Source organism: Dasypus novemcinctus, chromosome 14, assembly GCF_030445035.2.
Source record: "Dasypus novemcinctus isolate mDasNov1 chromosome 14, mDasNov1.1.hap2, whole genome shotgun sequence".
Lineage (NCBI taxonomy): Eukaryota > Metazoa > Chordata > Mammalia > Cingulata > Dasypodidae > Dasypus > Dasypus novemcinctus.
In genome coordinates this window covers 19,698,460-19,709,944 of record NC_080686.1, presented here as the reverse complement: position 1 = coordinate 19,709,944, position 11,485 = coordinate 19,698,460, and the positions used below count along the sequence as shown (strand labels likewise).

General features: G+C 40.3%; 1 pseudogene; it reads left to right on the top strand.

Annotated features, from left to right (window-relative positions):
• Positions 1-966: 966 nt before the first annotated feature.
• On the top strand, positions 967-1,055 carry LOC111765782 (small nucleolar RNA U3; annotated as a pseudogene).
• The last annotated feature ends 10,430 nt before the right edge of the window (positions 1,056-11,485 follow it).

Sequence of the window (11,485 nt, the reverse complement as noted above, 5' to 3'; positions counted from 1 at the left end):
TCTATGCTGTATAGCAATGCTCCAAAACGTACTCATCAAATGTAATGAATGTACCACACTAATGAGAGAAGTTGTCAATGTGGGAGGAGTGGGGTGTGGGGAGCGGGGCATATGAGAACCTCATATTTTTTAATGTAACATTTTGTGTGATCCATATATCTTTAAAACAATAATAATAATAATAAATACCAAATACCACAATGTGAAGTCTTTGACATCCAGTTCTCCATAAGTACTGTGGAGACTACCCAAGTCGTTTTGGGTTTGAGACAAGGTAGCTTAAATGCACATAGAATTTTGTTAAAAAAAAATGTTTCCTCCTTTTACTCTAGCTCTTTGTCATATTTTCCAAAGGTACTGTAAAAAGCAGATGTGGGAATTAAAATATCATTGAAAGTTTTTGGACATTAAATTTGTCTGAAATTCCAGGAAAAGAGCCTATTGATTTTATTAGTAATCAGAAGCATGAAAGAATCTAAGAATTTGCCTGAACCCAAGCAAAAGTGGGATGCACGCCAGCAGATATCTGTTCCATTGTAATAGTTGAATTTCCAGTCGTCGCTTGGTATCATTTTTCCATTTTAAAAGATGTTCGTAGTCAAATTCTTCCTTGAAACTCAGACTATTCTGGGAAGACAGTTGAATTTTACTTCCAGTTGTTAGGCCCTCTCAGAACACAAACTTCCCTAATTAGAAAAACTGCTGTGTTACTCTCTGTCAACCTGTTTCAGTCCTAAACTATCCCACTCTCACAGTTCTGTCCACTGCTCTTCAAAATCATGTGGGTCTTCTCACGTGGACCTAGTGGAATCCATTTACTATACCAAAATATTTGTCAGGCACTTAGCAAAGGACCAGAACTGTCCTGGACTCTGAGTACACAAAACAGACTCAAGACTAGCTTAAGGTAGACGTCCTGGGATTTGTCATGCTTCAAAATCCCATGCCTATAGAAGGGGCATTAGAAAGACTATACTTTCAGGAATCATTTCTATAGTTCGTTACTAGAAGGGCATTAGATACTTGGGCTTCCTCAGCTTTTGGGTGTCAAAAGTGCTTAAAATTCTAAGGAATCTCTCTCCTCTCTAATACCTCCCTTTTCACCGTGCCCAGACCCACATATCCATCACATGCTTTTTGTCTATCATGGCATATTTACTAACATGAGAATATGTTGGCAATGTACTTACATATGAAATGCATGAGATACAAAACATCATATACAGAGTCTTGCCATACCCATACCTACAAAGTATGCACAGGGAAAAAAGTAAAATGCACCTCCAAAATATTAACAATGATTATTCTGGATAGTGGATTAGAAGTTATTCTGTAATTTTTCCAATAAATTTCATTTATCCTCCACACAGTAACTGGTTCATACTCTGTTTTCTTGTTTGTGTTAAATTTTACATAATTCTCTTCAAACAGGTTCTGTTTCATGATATACTCCTTCAAAAGCATACTGTGAACACAGCTACAGCTAATCCCATTTTCAAAATAGATGCTATCTGCTCTTAACCTAGCATAGGGAGAATGTTTTCAATTAATAGAATATACTCTCAAATACAGCTCACCATAGCTCTGGCTAGCAAAATTTATTTGGGGAATTTTAACGTCCTCCAGATAAGGAAAAGATTCAATAGAGAAAAATCATACTGTCATTAATTAGTGTTTCCATCATGGTACAATGTGAAGGAATTTAGGACTAAATGGAAAGAATTTGGACTTCTCCCTCTTACTAACTGTTTGACTTTAGGCAGAAGAGATTAGCCTTTTTCATCAGCAAAATATAATTAATAATTTTGTAGAAAGAAAAGAATAAGATTTTTTAAATAAAGGAAAATGGGATTATAAATGTAAAAGGTGATTTGTTTCCTGTAAAGAACTAAATAAATTTTAGGTAAAATTCAAATTTGTTTCTACAAAAAATTTTGAGTCATTTATTTTTTTGCCACACCAAAATTTTATTGGTTTATATTTCTTTCTTTTCACAGGTTTCTTGTGCCAAAACTGGTAAGCCAATTAAATTAATGATACTTAATTGTCTCCAACTTCTTCAATTTTTAATAGTTAATACAAAAGACATATTTAAATTTTCATGGCCCCTGTAATGTGACCTTTATATAATAATATCATTTTATCATATAATTTTTTGACAGTTTGAAGCTTGGTGGATCTCAGAAGATCATGTCCTTAGATGTGATCCATTCTGGTGTGTGTGACCCTAGTGTAGGTGGATGCTTTGATTAATTTACTTTAGTTAAGGGCCTTTGGTTAGATTGTGTGACCCAGGGTGGGTCCTAATCCTCTTATTGAAGTCCTCTATAAATGGAGTGATAAAAAGCCACAGACACAGAAAGAAGACTGCAGAGACAGAGAGAAGTCTCCAAAAGTTGATGAACCCAGGAGAGAGAAAAACCAAGGATGGGGCAGCTTGAAGCTGAAGGCAACGAGGTCCAGAGGAGTGAGGAGAGATGAGCAGACCTGCCGTGTGCCTGATCACCCACAGCTGCAGCTAAGGGAGAAGCATCTCCTGAGGATGCCTTGGTCTGGACACTTTCTCAGCCTCAGAACTCTCTAAGCTTTAACTTAATAAACCCCATTGTAAAAGCCAACTCATTTCCAGTGTATTTCTCCCAGCAGCTTTAGCAAACTAAAATAGAAATTGATATTGGGAGTTGGGTATATGCTGCTATGCAAATATAAAAAAATGTTGGAACAGTTTTATAAATGGATAATGGGAGATTCTGGAAGAATTGTGAAGTACTTGATAAAAAATGCTTAGATTGCTTTGAAGAGACAGTTTGTAAAAATATGGATGAAAAAGATACTTCTAATGTGGACTTAGACAGAAATGATGAATGTATCATTGTGAACAGGAAGGAGGATGATCCTTATTTTAAAGTGGCAGAGAACTTAACTATTGATGTTAGATGGTAGGTAGAATTTGAAAGTGATGAGCTTAGCTATTTAGCTGAGATTTCTAGACTAAATGTGGAAAGCACAGTCTGGCTTCTACTTGCAGCTGATAACAAAATACAAGAGGAAAGGGATAAGCTGAGGACTGAACGCCTGGGCAGGTTGAAACCAAAAACTGATGGTCTGGGAAATTCTAAGCTTCCGGAAAGCAAGTCCCCAGAGAATAGTGCCTTGTGTGAGAACGTCGCTGAACATAGAACCAGCCAGTCATTTCAGTGTAAGGCAGGATTAGCAATGCAGATATACAGGAAGGATGTGTGGAAGGTTTTACTGTCTGGCAGCCTGGACCCCTGTGTGTTAGGTGAGAAACCTACGAGTTTTTTTTTTTGTGAGATCTGTATGAATGGAACCGCTTCCAGCCAGGACTAAAAGGGAGAGGTTGAAGGAAAAATGACTTCAAAGACAGAACCATGGAAGCTGAGGTCTGGATTAAAAACATCTCTGGCCAAAAGAGGAGGCCCACCCATATGCATGGAAAGGGTGATATCCCTGGAGCTTGAAGAGGGCCAGCCTTCCACCCCGTTGTTTAGAAGAGTGCTGCCACCCCAGGTTTCACAGAAGGTGGGGCACATTTCCTGGGGATTGGGGAGAGTTTGGCTGCCACCCCACTGTACTAAGGGGGTCGAGCCTGTGCTCCAGAGACTGGGAGTGTGTGGCCATCACCCAAGTGTTCTCAGAGGACAGTAGAGTTCAGTGGCCACCCAGATGCTTGGTGAGGGTGGAGCCACGAACATGGCCCCTGGGGAAGCCCTTGGAAAGGGTGGGACTGCTGCTCTGTCAGGACCCAAAAACAAGTTCTTTAAATGGCTCTCAGGCTGTGAAATCTAATGGAATATTCCCTGCAGGTTTTCCATCTAATTTTCCCCTATGGCAATGGGAACACTTATCCTGTGACTAGCCTTCCTTTATATATTGGAAACAGATAACTCGTTCTGTAAGTTATACAGGTTCACAGCTGGAGGGGCATTTGGCCCCAGGATAGACTGCATGCCTATAGACGATGTTGATGAGATTTTGCACTTAGCATTGTTAACTGAAATTATTTAAGGCTTTCGAAATTTTGTGATGGAATGAATGTATTTTGAACATGGAAAGAAAGTGTCTTTTGGGGTCCAGAGGGTGGATAGTGACAGTTTGAAGCAGGGTGGATCCCAGAAGATCATGTCCGTAGAGTTCAGCCATTCCTGTCAAGGTAAACCTATTGTAAGTAGGACCCTTAGATTAAGACTGCTAAGGGCCTTTGGTTAGAGTGCATGACCTGGGGGGGGGGGGGGGGGAGGCTTAATCCTCTTACTTGAGTCCCTTATAAATAGGTGAATAAAAAGCTTCAGACACAGAAAGAAAGCTGCAGAGACAGAGAGAAGTCTTCAGAAATTGATGAACTCTAGAGAGAAAAGCCACATATGGAGCAACTGGAAGCTGAAGCCAGTGAGGCCCAGAGGAGAGTGGAGAGAAGAGCAGACGGGCCTTGGGCCCTGCCACATGCCCGCTCACCCACAGCTGAGCTCAGAGAGGAAGCATCTCTCAAGACACCTTGATTTGGACAGTTTCATGCCTCAGAACTCTAATAAATCCAATGTAAAAGCCAACTCATTTCTGGTATATTGCTGCCAGAAGTTTTTTAGCAAAGGAAAACAAAAATATCATCATTTAAATAAACCAGACATTGCTTGCTATTGTGTTTTCACATGTGCTGGTTCCATGGGTTCTTCTCTAGCATTTAGTATGGAAAACCTTTTTTTCCTCTTTGAAGTCCAAGCTTCGGGGTTATTTTCCCCATCCCTCCAAGAAAACTTAATCATGCCTCAGTCTGTGTTTCCATGGCACCATTCTTTTACAATTGGGCTTGTCAAATGCCAATTATTGAAAATTTATTCCATGTATCTATCTTCTGTTGGCTAATTGGTGAACTGATCCTCAGGGCCAAACACCATACATTTCATAGTCAGTGATCAGTGTGTGGGTGTTGAATGAATGAATCAATAAAACCTTGCTGAATATTTATGGATATTTTGCATAAGAATATCATTTCTTTGCCCTGCAGTGTGTATATATCCTCTTAAGAAAGAGACTATCTAGTGTCAGGAGATATTAAAGGATTAACTAGGGGACTAGGCAAGCTATGCAGAAAATAAAGGAAAACTACTAGCAAGCTGTTAGAGGGAACTTTATTGTCTGAGGGAGGAAAGTAATTGTCAGTACATCTTAAACTGAAACAAAGAGCTGAGAGCCATAAAGTACCAAACTTTGCATTGCTGGCAAAATACATTATCATTTTCTCCGTGGTTTAAGGAATAACAATTCAGAAATTGCTTGAATAGTTTATGGAAATTAAATTGCTTTGTCCCTACTCCTTTAATTATAACCTCTCCTAAAGTACTACTTTCTTATCTAGACAGAAATAAATATACCTTTACCTCTTAAAATCATAATATGGTGCTATACATTCAGGAACTGCTATTATCGTTTCTCATACCTTTGCTTTTCTATTAGCTACAGCATGCAGAGAGCTCCTGCAGCTTTAGTGCTAGCTGTTCAATTGAAACTCACTCCAAGTTCAGTTTTCCTCATAATTTGTAACCTCATGCCCCAGAATTACCCTTCAAAGACTGCTGCGACAGTCACTACTGATCCCCAGGCAGCTGGATGACAAATGATGGCAGAGCAAATTGGGATTTGTATATAGTAACAATAGAGGCATCAAGATTTTTTCCCTCCAACTACCCAGTTCTTCATTGAATCTGCCGTCCTTCAAGGCTGTTTTCTTTTTGGACTGCGGCCAGCTCTGCAGCTCAGCCCCATGGTGAGGTTTTGCTGGTGGTCATGATAATCATTTCCATGGAATCCCATGGCAAATGGGCAACACCAGCGGCTCAGGCTGAAAACATGGAATCATTCCTAAGTCTCGGTTTCCCCTCACCCACATATCCAAGCTTTCAGGAAATCGTATTGATTTTGCCTTCAAGGTACATACAGTATCCAAGCATTCCCTATGATCTCCAGCACAATCTGGTTCAAACCATTATCATCTCACGTGTAGATTAATGTAATAACTCCTCAAATGTTTCCTACTTCTACCCTTGTCCCTTTACCTTTAATTCCTAACAGACAAGCCAGCATTTTTCTCTTAAAATATGAATCAGATCAACTCACTCTTCTGCTCAGAACCTTCCATGGCTTCCCATTTCTCTCAGAGCAAAGCTAAAATCCAAAACAATAGCCAACAGGAAGCAAGGCAGCCTCTTGCCGTAGATTCTTTGAAGGCTGCCTCCTTTCCTACAAGGTCTTCCTCCAAGCTCTAAACTTTTATTTCCTCACCGACTTCACGTGTTTGTTTAAATGTCATATTCGAAATGAAGCTGACCCTGACCACCTTTTTTAAAACTGCAAGCTATTCTTCCCTTCTGCACCCTGATTCCCTACTCTGCTCTCCTTCTCTACAATTTGTACCCCTTAATACCGTCCAGCGTACTAGATAATTTCCTCATTTATTTAACCAATGCTTTGTCTATTTTGCTCTGCTAAAACATAAGCCCTATCAGGACAGGATCTTTGTTTGATAGATCCTAACTACTGAAAAACAGCATCTGCCTCATAAATATTTATTGAGTGAATAATGAATGAATTCAAGACCCATGTGTATCCTAATATGTTTTGGCTGAATGGAGCTAGAATTCTAGCTGAATTGGGCCCAGAAATCTCAGTACAGAAACATGCAGTGGCCCCGCCCGTGGACTCAAACTAGCCCTGCCCAGGGGGATTCTGTCTAGCTCAGTGACCAACACAGCTGTAGCTACTAATGTCTTAGAGGTTTAACTGTGATCTGGGGTATTTTTTTTTGTTTGTTTCTTTTTAAAGATTTATTTATTTCTCTCCGCTTCCCCCCCACCCAGTTGTCTGTTCTCTGTGTCTATTTGCTGCATCTTCTTTGTCCGCTTCTGTTGTTGTCAGCGGCACGGGAATCTGTGTTTCTTTTTGCTGCGTCACCTTGTTGTGTCAGCTCTCTGTGTGTGCGGTGTCATTCCTGGACAGGCTGCACTTTCTTTCGCGCTGGGTGGCTCTCCTTACGGGGTGCACTCCTTGCGGCTCCCCTACATGGGGGACACCTCTGCGTGGCACGGCTCTCCTTGCACGCATCAGCACTGCGCATGGGCCAGCTCCACACGGGTCAAGGAGGCCCGGGATTTGAATCGCGAACCTCCCACGTGGTAGACAGAGGCCCTAACCACTGGGCCAAGTCTGCCGCCTGATCTGGGTTTTTGTGTTAAGCACTTTGAATACATCATTTCACTGAATCCACACAACATCCCAGCAAGATAGGTTATATTTGCCTTATTTTGCAATGAGTAAACTGAGACTCAGGGAGGTTAAAAAACATTCTCAAGGTCACAAAACTTAAAAGCAACCCATCTATAATCAGAACCCAGCTCCAACTCACTCATCCTAACCTCTTTATGGAACTCCCTTTCCCTATATGGGCATTTTAAAGATAGAGCTCCACCCTAAGTTCTAGCATTTGTAAACACTGCCATTTGAGATTTTAGGAAGAGACCTTGATTTGGAGTCATGAAATCTAGGCTTGAGTCATTTACTTGCTATGCAAATTTGTCCTTTAAGCTTTCTGAGCACAGTGTTCTCATACCCAAAATGAGAATAAAAGGTGAGTTTACCTTTATAAGGGTTGGTCATTGTAAGACAAAACAATGGAAAGCATGCTGTAAAATTGTAAAGCCTTACTCCACCTAAGATTTTATTTTTAATAGATGCATTTCATGGAGCCTGGTGCCAGCATTTTGCCCAGAATAGAACTGATCCAAAAGGGATGAACCTGTTCCCAAGGGTAGGAAAATGTATGTTTTTTCTATGTGTCTTTGCATTGTCATCTCTGCTATTTGTCAAGAAGCAAACAACGAAATTACAGAGCACCATCAATCATCTGATTTTTTTTTCAGGTGAGATCAAGCAATAGCAATAGCAACTGCTGTCACACAAATATCTATTTCTCTTTCCAACTAAAAGACTTAACACTGCAGTCTTTAAATTGTGCTATATATTAGAAAAAGGATTTAGTAGTTGTTTTTCACAAAGGAAACATGGATAGAACAATGGAAGGATTTCTAGACTATTGCAGCCATTTTTTGGTGTCTCTGATATGCTAATGTGCATTGATATTCTCTAGAAAGAGCTTAAATTCCAATATCTCCCACACTAAATTGGCGAATGATCCCTGTTTATCACAAACTATCAAATACTATCTCCCACAACATTGGTATTCTGAGGAACACAGTTTGGGAATGCTGGCTAAGAGCTGCCATCTATTAAAAAGCAAATAGGCAGATAGCAGATTCACTCTTGGATACATGACAGTACAACTCCAAAGATATTCTCACTGGAAGTAAGTAAGACAATTTCATCATTAGCAAAAAGTGACTCATCAGAAACAAGGGACAGAAGAAATAATTATAGTGATATATTCCAGAGAATGGAAGGCTAACATTATCATCTAATTCCTGATTTTGCTTCAAGTTCAGCTTGAAGCATAAATTGATGATTGATTATAGACAGTAAGATAAAATAATGACAATTCTATCAGGTATTTAGACTCCTAGGTAGAGATGGCTATTTTAGTTTGCCAAAGGCTGCCGAGGAATAACACCCAAAATGGGTAGGCTTTTACAATGTAAATTTATTTGGGTAAGAGCTTACAGTTCTAGGGCTGTGAAAATGTCCACATTAAGGCATCGTCAAAGATGCTGTCTCACCAAAGGTCGGCTGCTAGGGAATCTGGACTCCTGCACGTGGCAAAGCAAAATGGCAGCTGGTCCCTGCCGAGGACTTAGCGATCAGGCATGTAGCTTGTCTCGGCCGTCTTCTCCAGGCCTCGCTGCTTCATCCTGGCCTGCTCTGCTGATCCCAGCCTGCAGCCTCTCCCTGTCCTTCTGGAATTCTTTCTCACAGTGGAGGGTAAAAGGGCAGCTTTTCCTCTCCCCTCTCGTCAGTTTATATAGGACTCAGGAAACAGTTAACCTACCCTGGGTCCTGCAATCTAATCAGAGGCCCTTAACTGAATCTAAGGCAAAGGCCCATCCACAGTGGGTTTACAGGCGCAAGAGAGGGTTCACTTTAAGAAGAGGATTTTCTGGGGTCCACAAAAGACTCAAACGGGTACAGTGACCATTAGCATAGTTAGTTGCAAAAAATGTTGGTAGTTTTAAATATCTGGAATTTCTTTCCCAATTTAACCTTCTAAAGGAGAACTTGTTAATTACCCTAGTAGTTGTTTTCTGAAAGAGGACAAAACCAATCCTGGGGTGGGGTGGGGGGGCTGAATAATTAAACATAAAACAAAGTTGTAAGGTTACAAATAGTATACATTTCTAAAATAAAACAAAAATTAGCGTACGGTGAAATATATCTTAGCCGCAGTCATTGATACAGGCTAAGCCAGGGTACCCTACTTTTTAAAAAGTTTCTAGCAAGACTCCTGGGTGGCATTTTATTCTGCTGGCAACAGGACTTCAGTGATGGCTCTAACCTGTGTCTCCAAATACAAAAGGACCTCAAATTTTGAGTTTTATATTTTTAAAAAACCCAAACATTCAGGCAGGCATGCTGCATTGTCCTTGTGGTTACCTTTAACTAAAATTTGAAGAACTCCTGGCAAAGCATGAGTTGTGTGCTTTAATCATCAAGCGCCCGCCCACCCCCTGGCCCAAAGTTAGTATTCAGATGGGGAAAGATGCACTGTTTGCCCGGACTTGAGTTGGCCGAGGCATTTACGCCATCTCAAGGGGAGTGGTTTGGGCTTGCTCTTGAATTAAATCCCGATACAGGAAGTTCTCATGGATGCTGAGGAAGCAGCATCCCAGAAGATGTACAATTATTTATCTGCCAGTTCACAGTTAACATCTGAGAGGCACTAGGACTTTTGTTTTGCTTTGGTTTGTCTTGGTTTGGTTTTGACTTTCCTTAGCTGAACTGAGGCCAAATCTTGATTTTACAAGCCCGGGAAATCTAAATTCCATGACACTGTCTTTGTGGATAATAACATTGAAGAAGTAAAGCTACTTAAAGGTCAGAGGCTGCAGATGCTGCAGAATATACAGCTCGTGGCAGAAGGACAGGGACTGAGCTCCAGTTACCGAGAAGGAGCCCGAAGCAGAAAAGATTTCGTGATGACACAGCTCAGGAATCTTCTTCTCCCGTCTGAAGCCTGATTGGTCAGAAGAAATGTTTTCAAGGAAACTTTGGACAGAGCTACGGATGAATCAGAATGTAGTTTCAAAACAATGAAAACCATTTGTTTTGTCTTCTCTTCAGTCCTAAAATATGTGACCCTGAAGCCTGAGGGAATGGAAGGTTTCCCCAAAGTTTGACTCACAAGTAACCCACAGATCTGTGGAGAATTTTACTTGTGAGACAGTGCTTCAGAAAAAATAAAATAAAAGATTTCCTGTCTACTTAGAAGCTAGTAAAATTTATCCCGTTAGTATTATTTACCATACCTTCCCCCCGAAAAAAGGCCACATAAAATTCCTTTAATATCGTAGGTGATTATGATTTGGACAAGAGCACAAAGCACATTTCCCTTTGGATATTTTTTTAAACAGCTTCATTGTCAAAAACAAGGAATAGGGAGTGATTCCTTTGGGTATTTTTAATAATCATTTCTAGATATTTTAAACCTTTTGTGGAATGAGGACAAAAGAAGGAAGGGAGTAGAGATGGAGGAAAGAAGAGAAAGGGGGAAAGAGGAAAGAAATTCTGTACTGAGTAAAAACCACTAGAAACCAAACATTGGTCGTGGATGTAATGGAATATTCCAGTAGACTGCCGCACATTAGAAATGACTGGCATTCAACTATGAAACCAAAAAGAATAATCTACAAACTGTTTTGATGACTGAAGGAGAATTGGCTCTGGGGATAAGTAATTTCTGTTATCACCAAGTTTTTCCTTAGAGCTAAATTCTCAAGTTATTTGATCTATTTAGGAAATAAGCACAGCAATATAAAAAGTATTTCACCAAACCAAATCGTAATACCGATACTGGGAAGACGAACCACCTACAGTTAGAAAATTGTTAGCACTTTAAGAATGAAGAGTATTTTGGTTTGTGACTCCCCACTGAGTTCATGAAAGAGTATTTGTGGGATCTGTGGTTGAAGCACAGGGATGGCCTCACATGCCTTTATTGGGCACACTCAGCAAAATGTTGCTGGGTCCATAGATATGTTTAATTTGGGCTCAGAAAAATAATTATGTGGGCCTGGAGAAGAACATGGCAGTTTGAGAGAACAGTGAAGCCATTAATTTGAAAGTTTACTTATAGACAGGTATTCTCCTAGGGTACATCCACCCCCCCCCCCAAAAAAAAAAAATTATTGATGCCTGGGCCCTACCTCAAACCAATTAAAGCAGAAACTCTTGGGATGAGATTCATGGTGCTGCAGTTTTTAAAGCTTCCCAGGTGATCCTAATTGGGAATCATTGCTTTAAGATA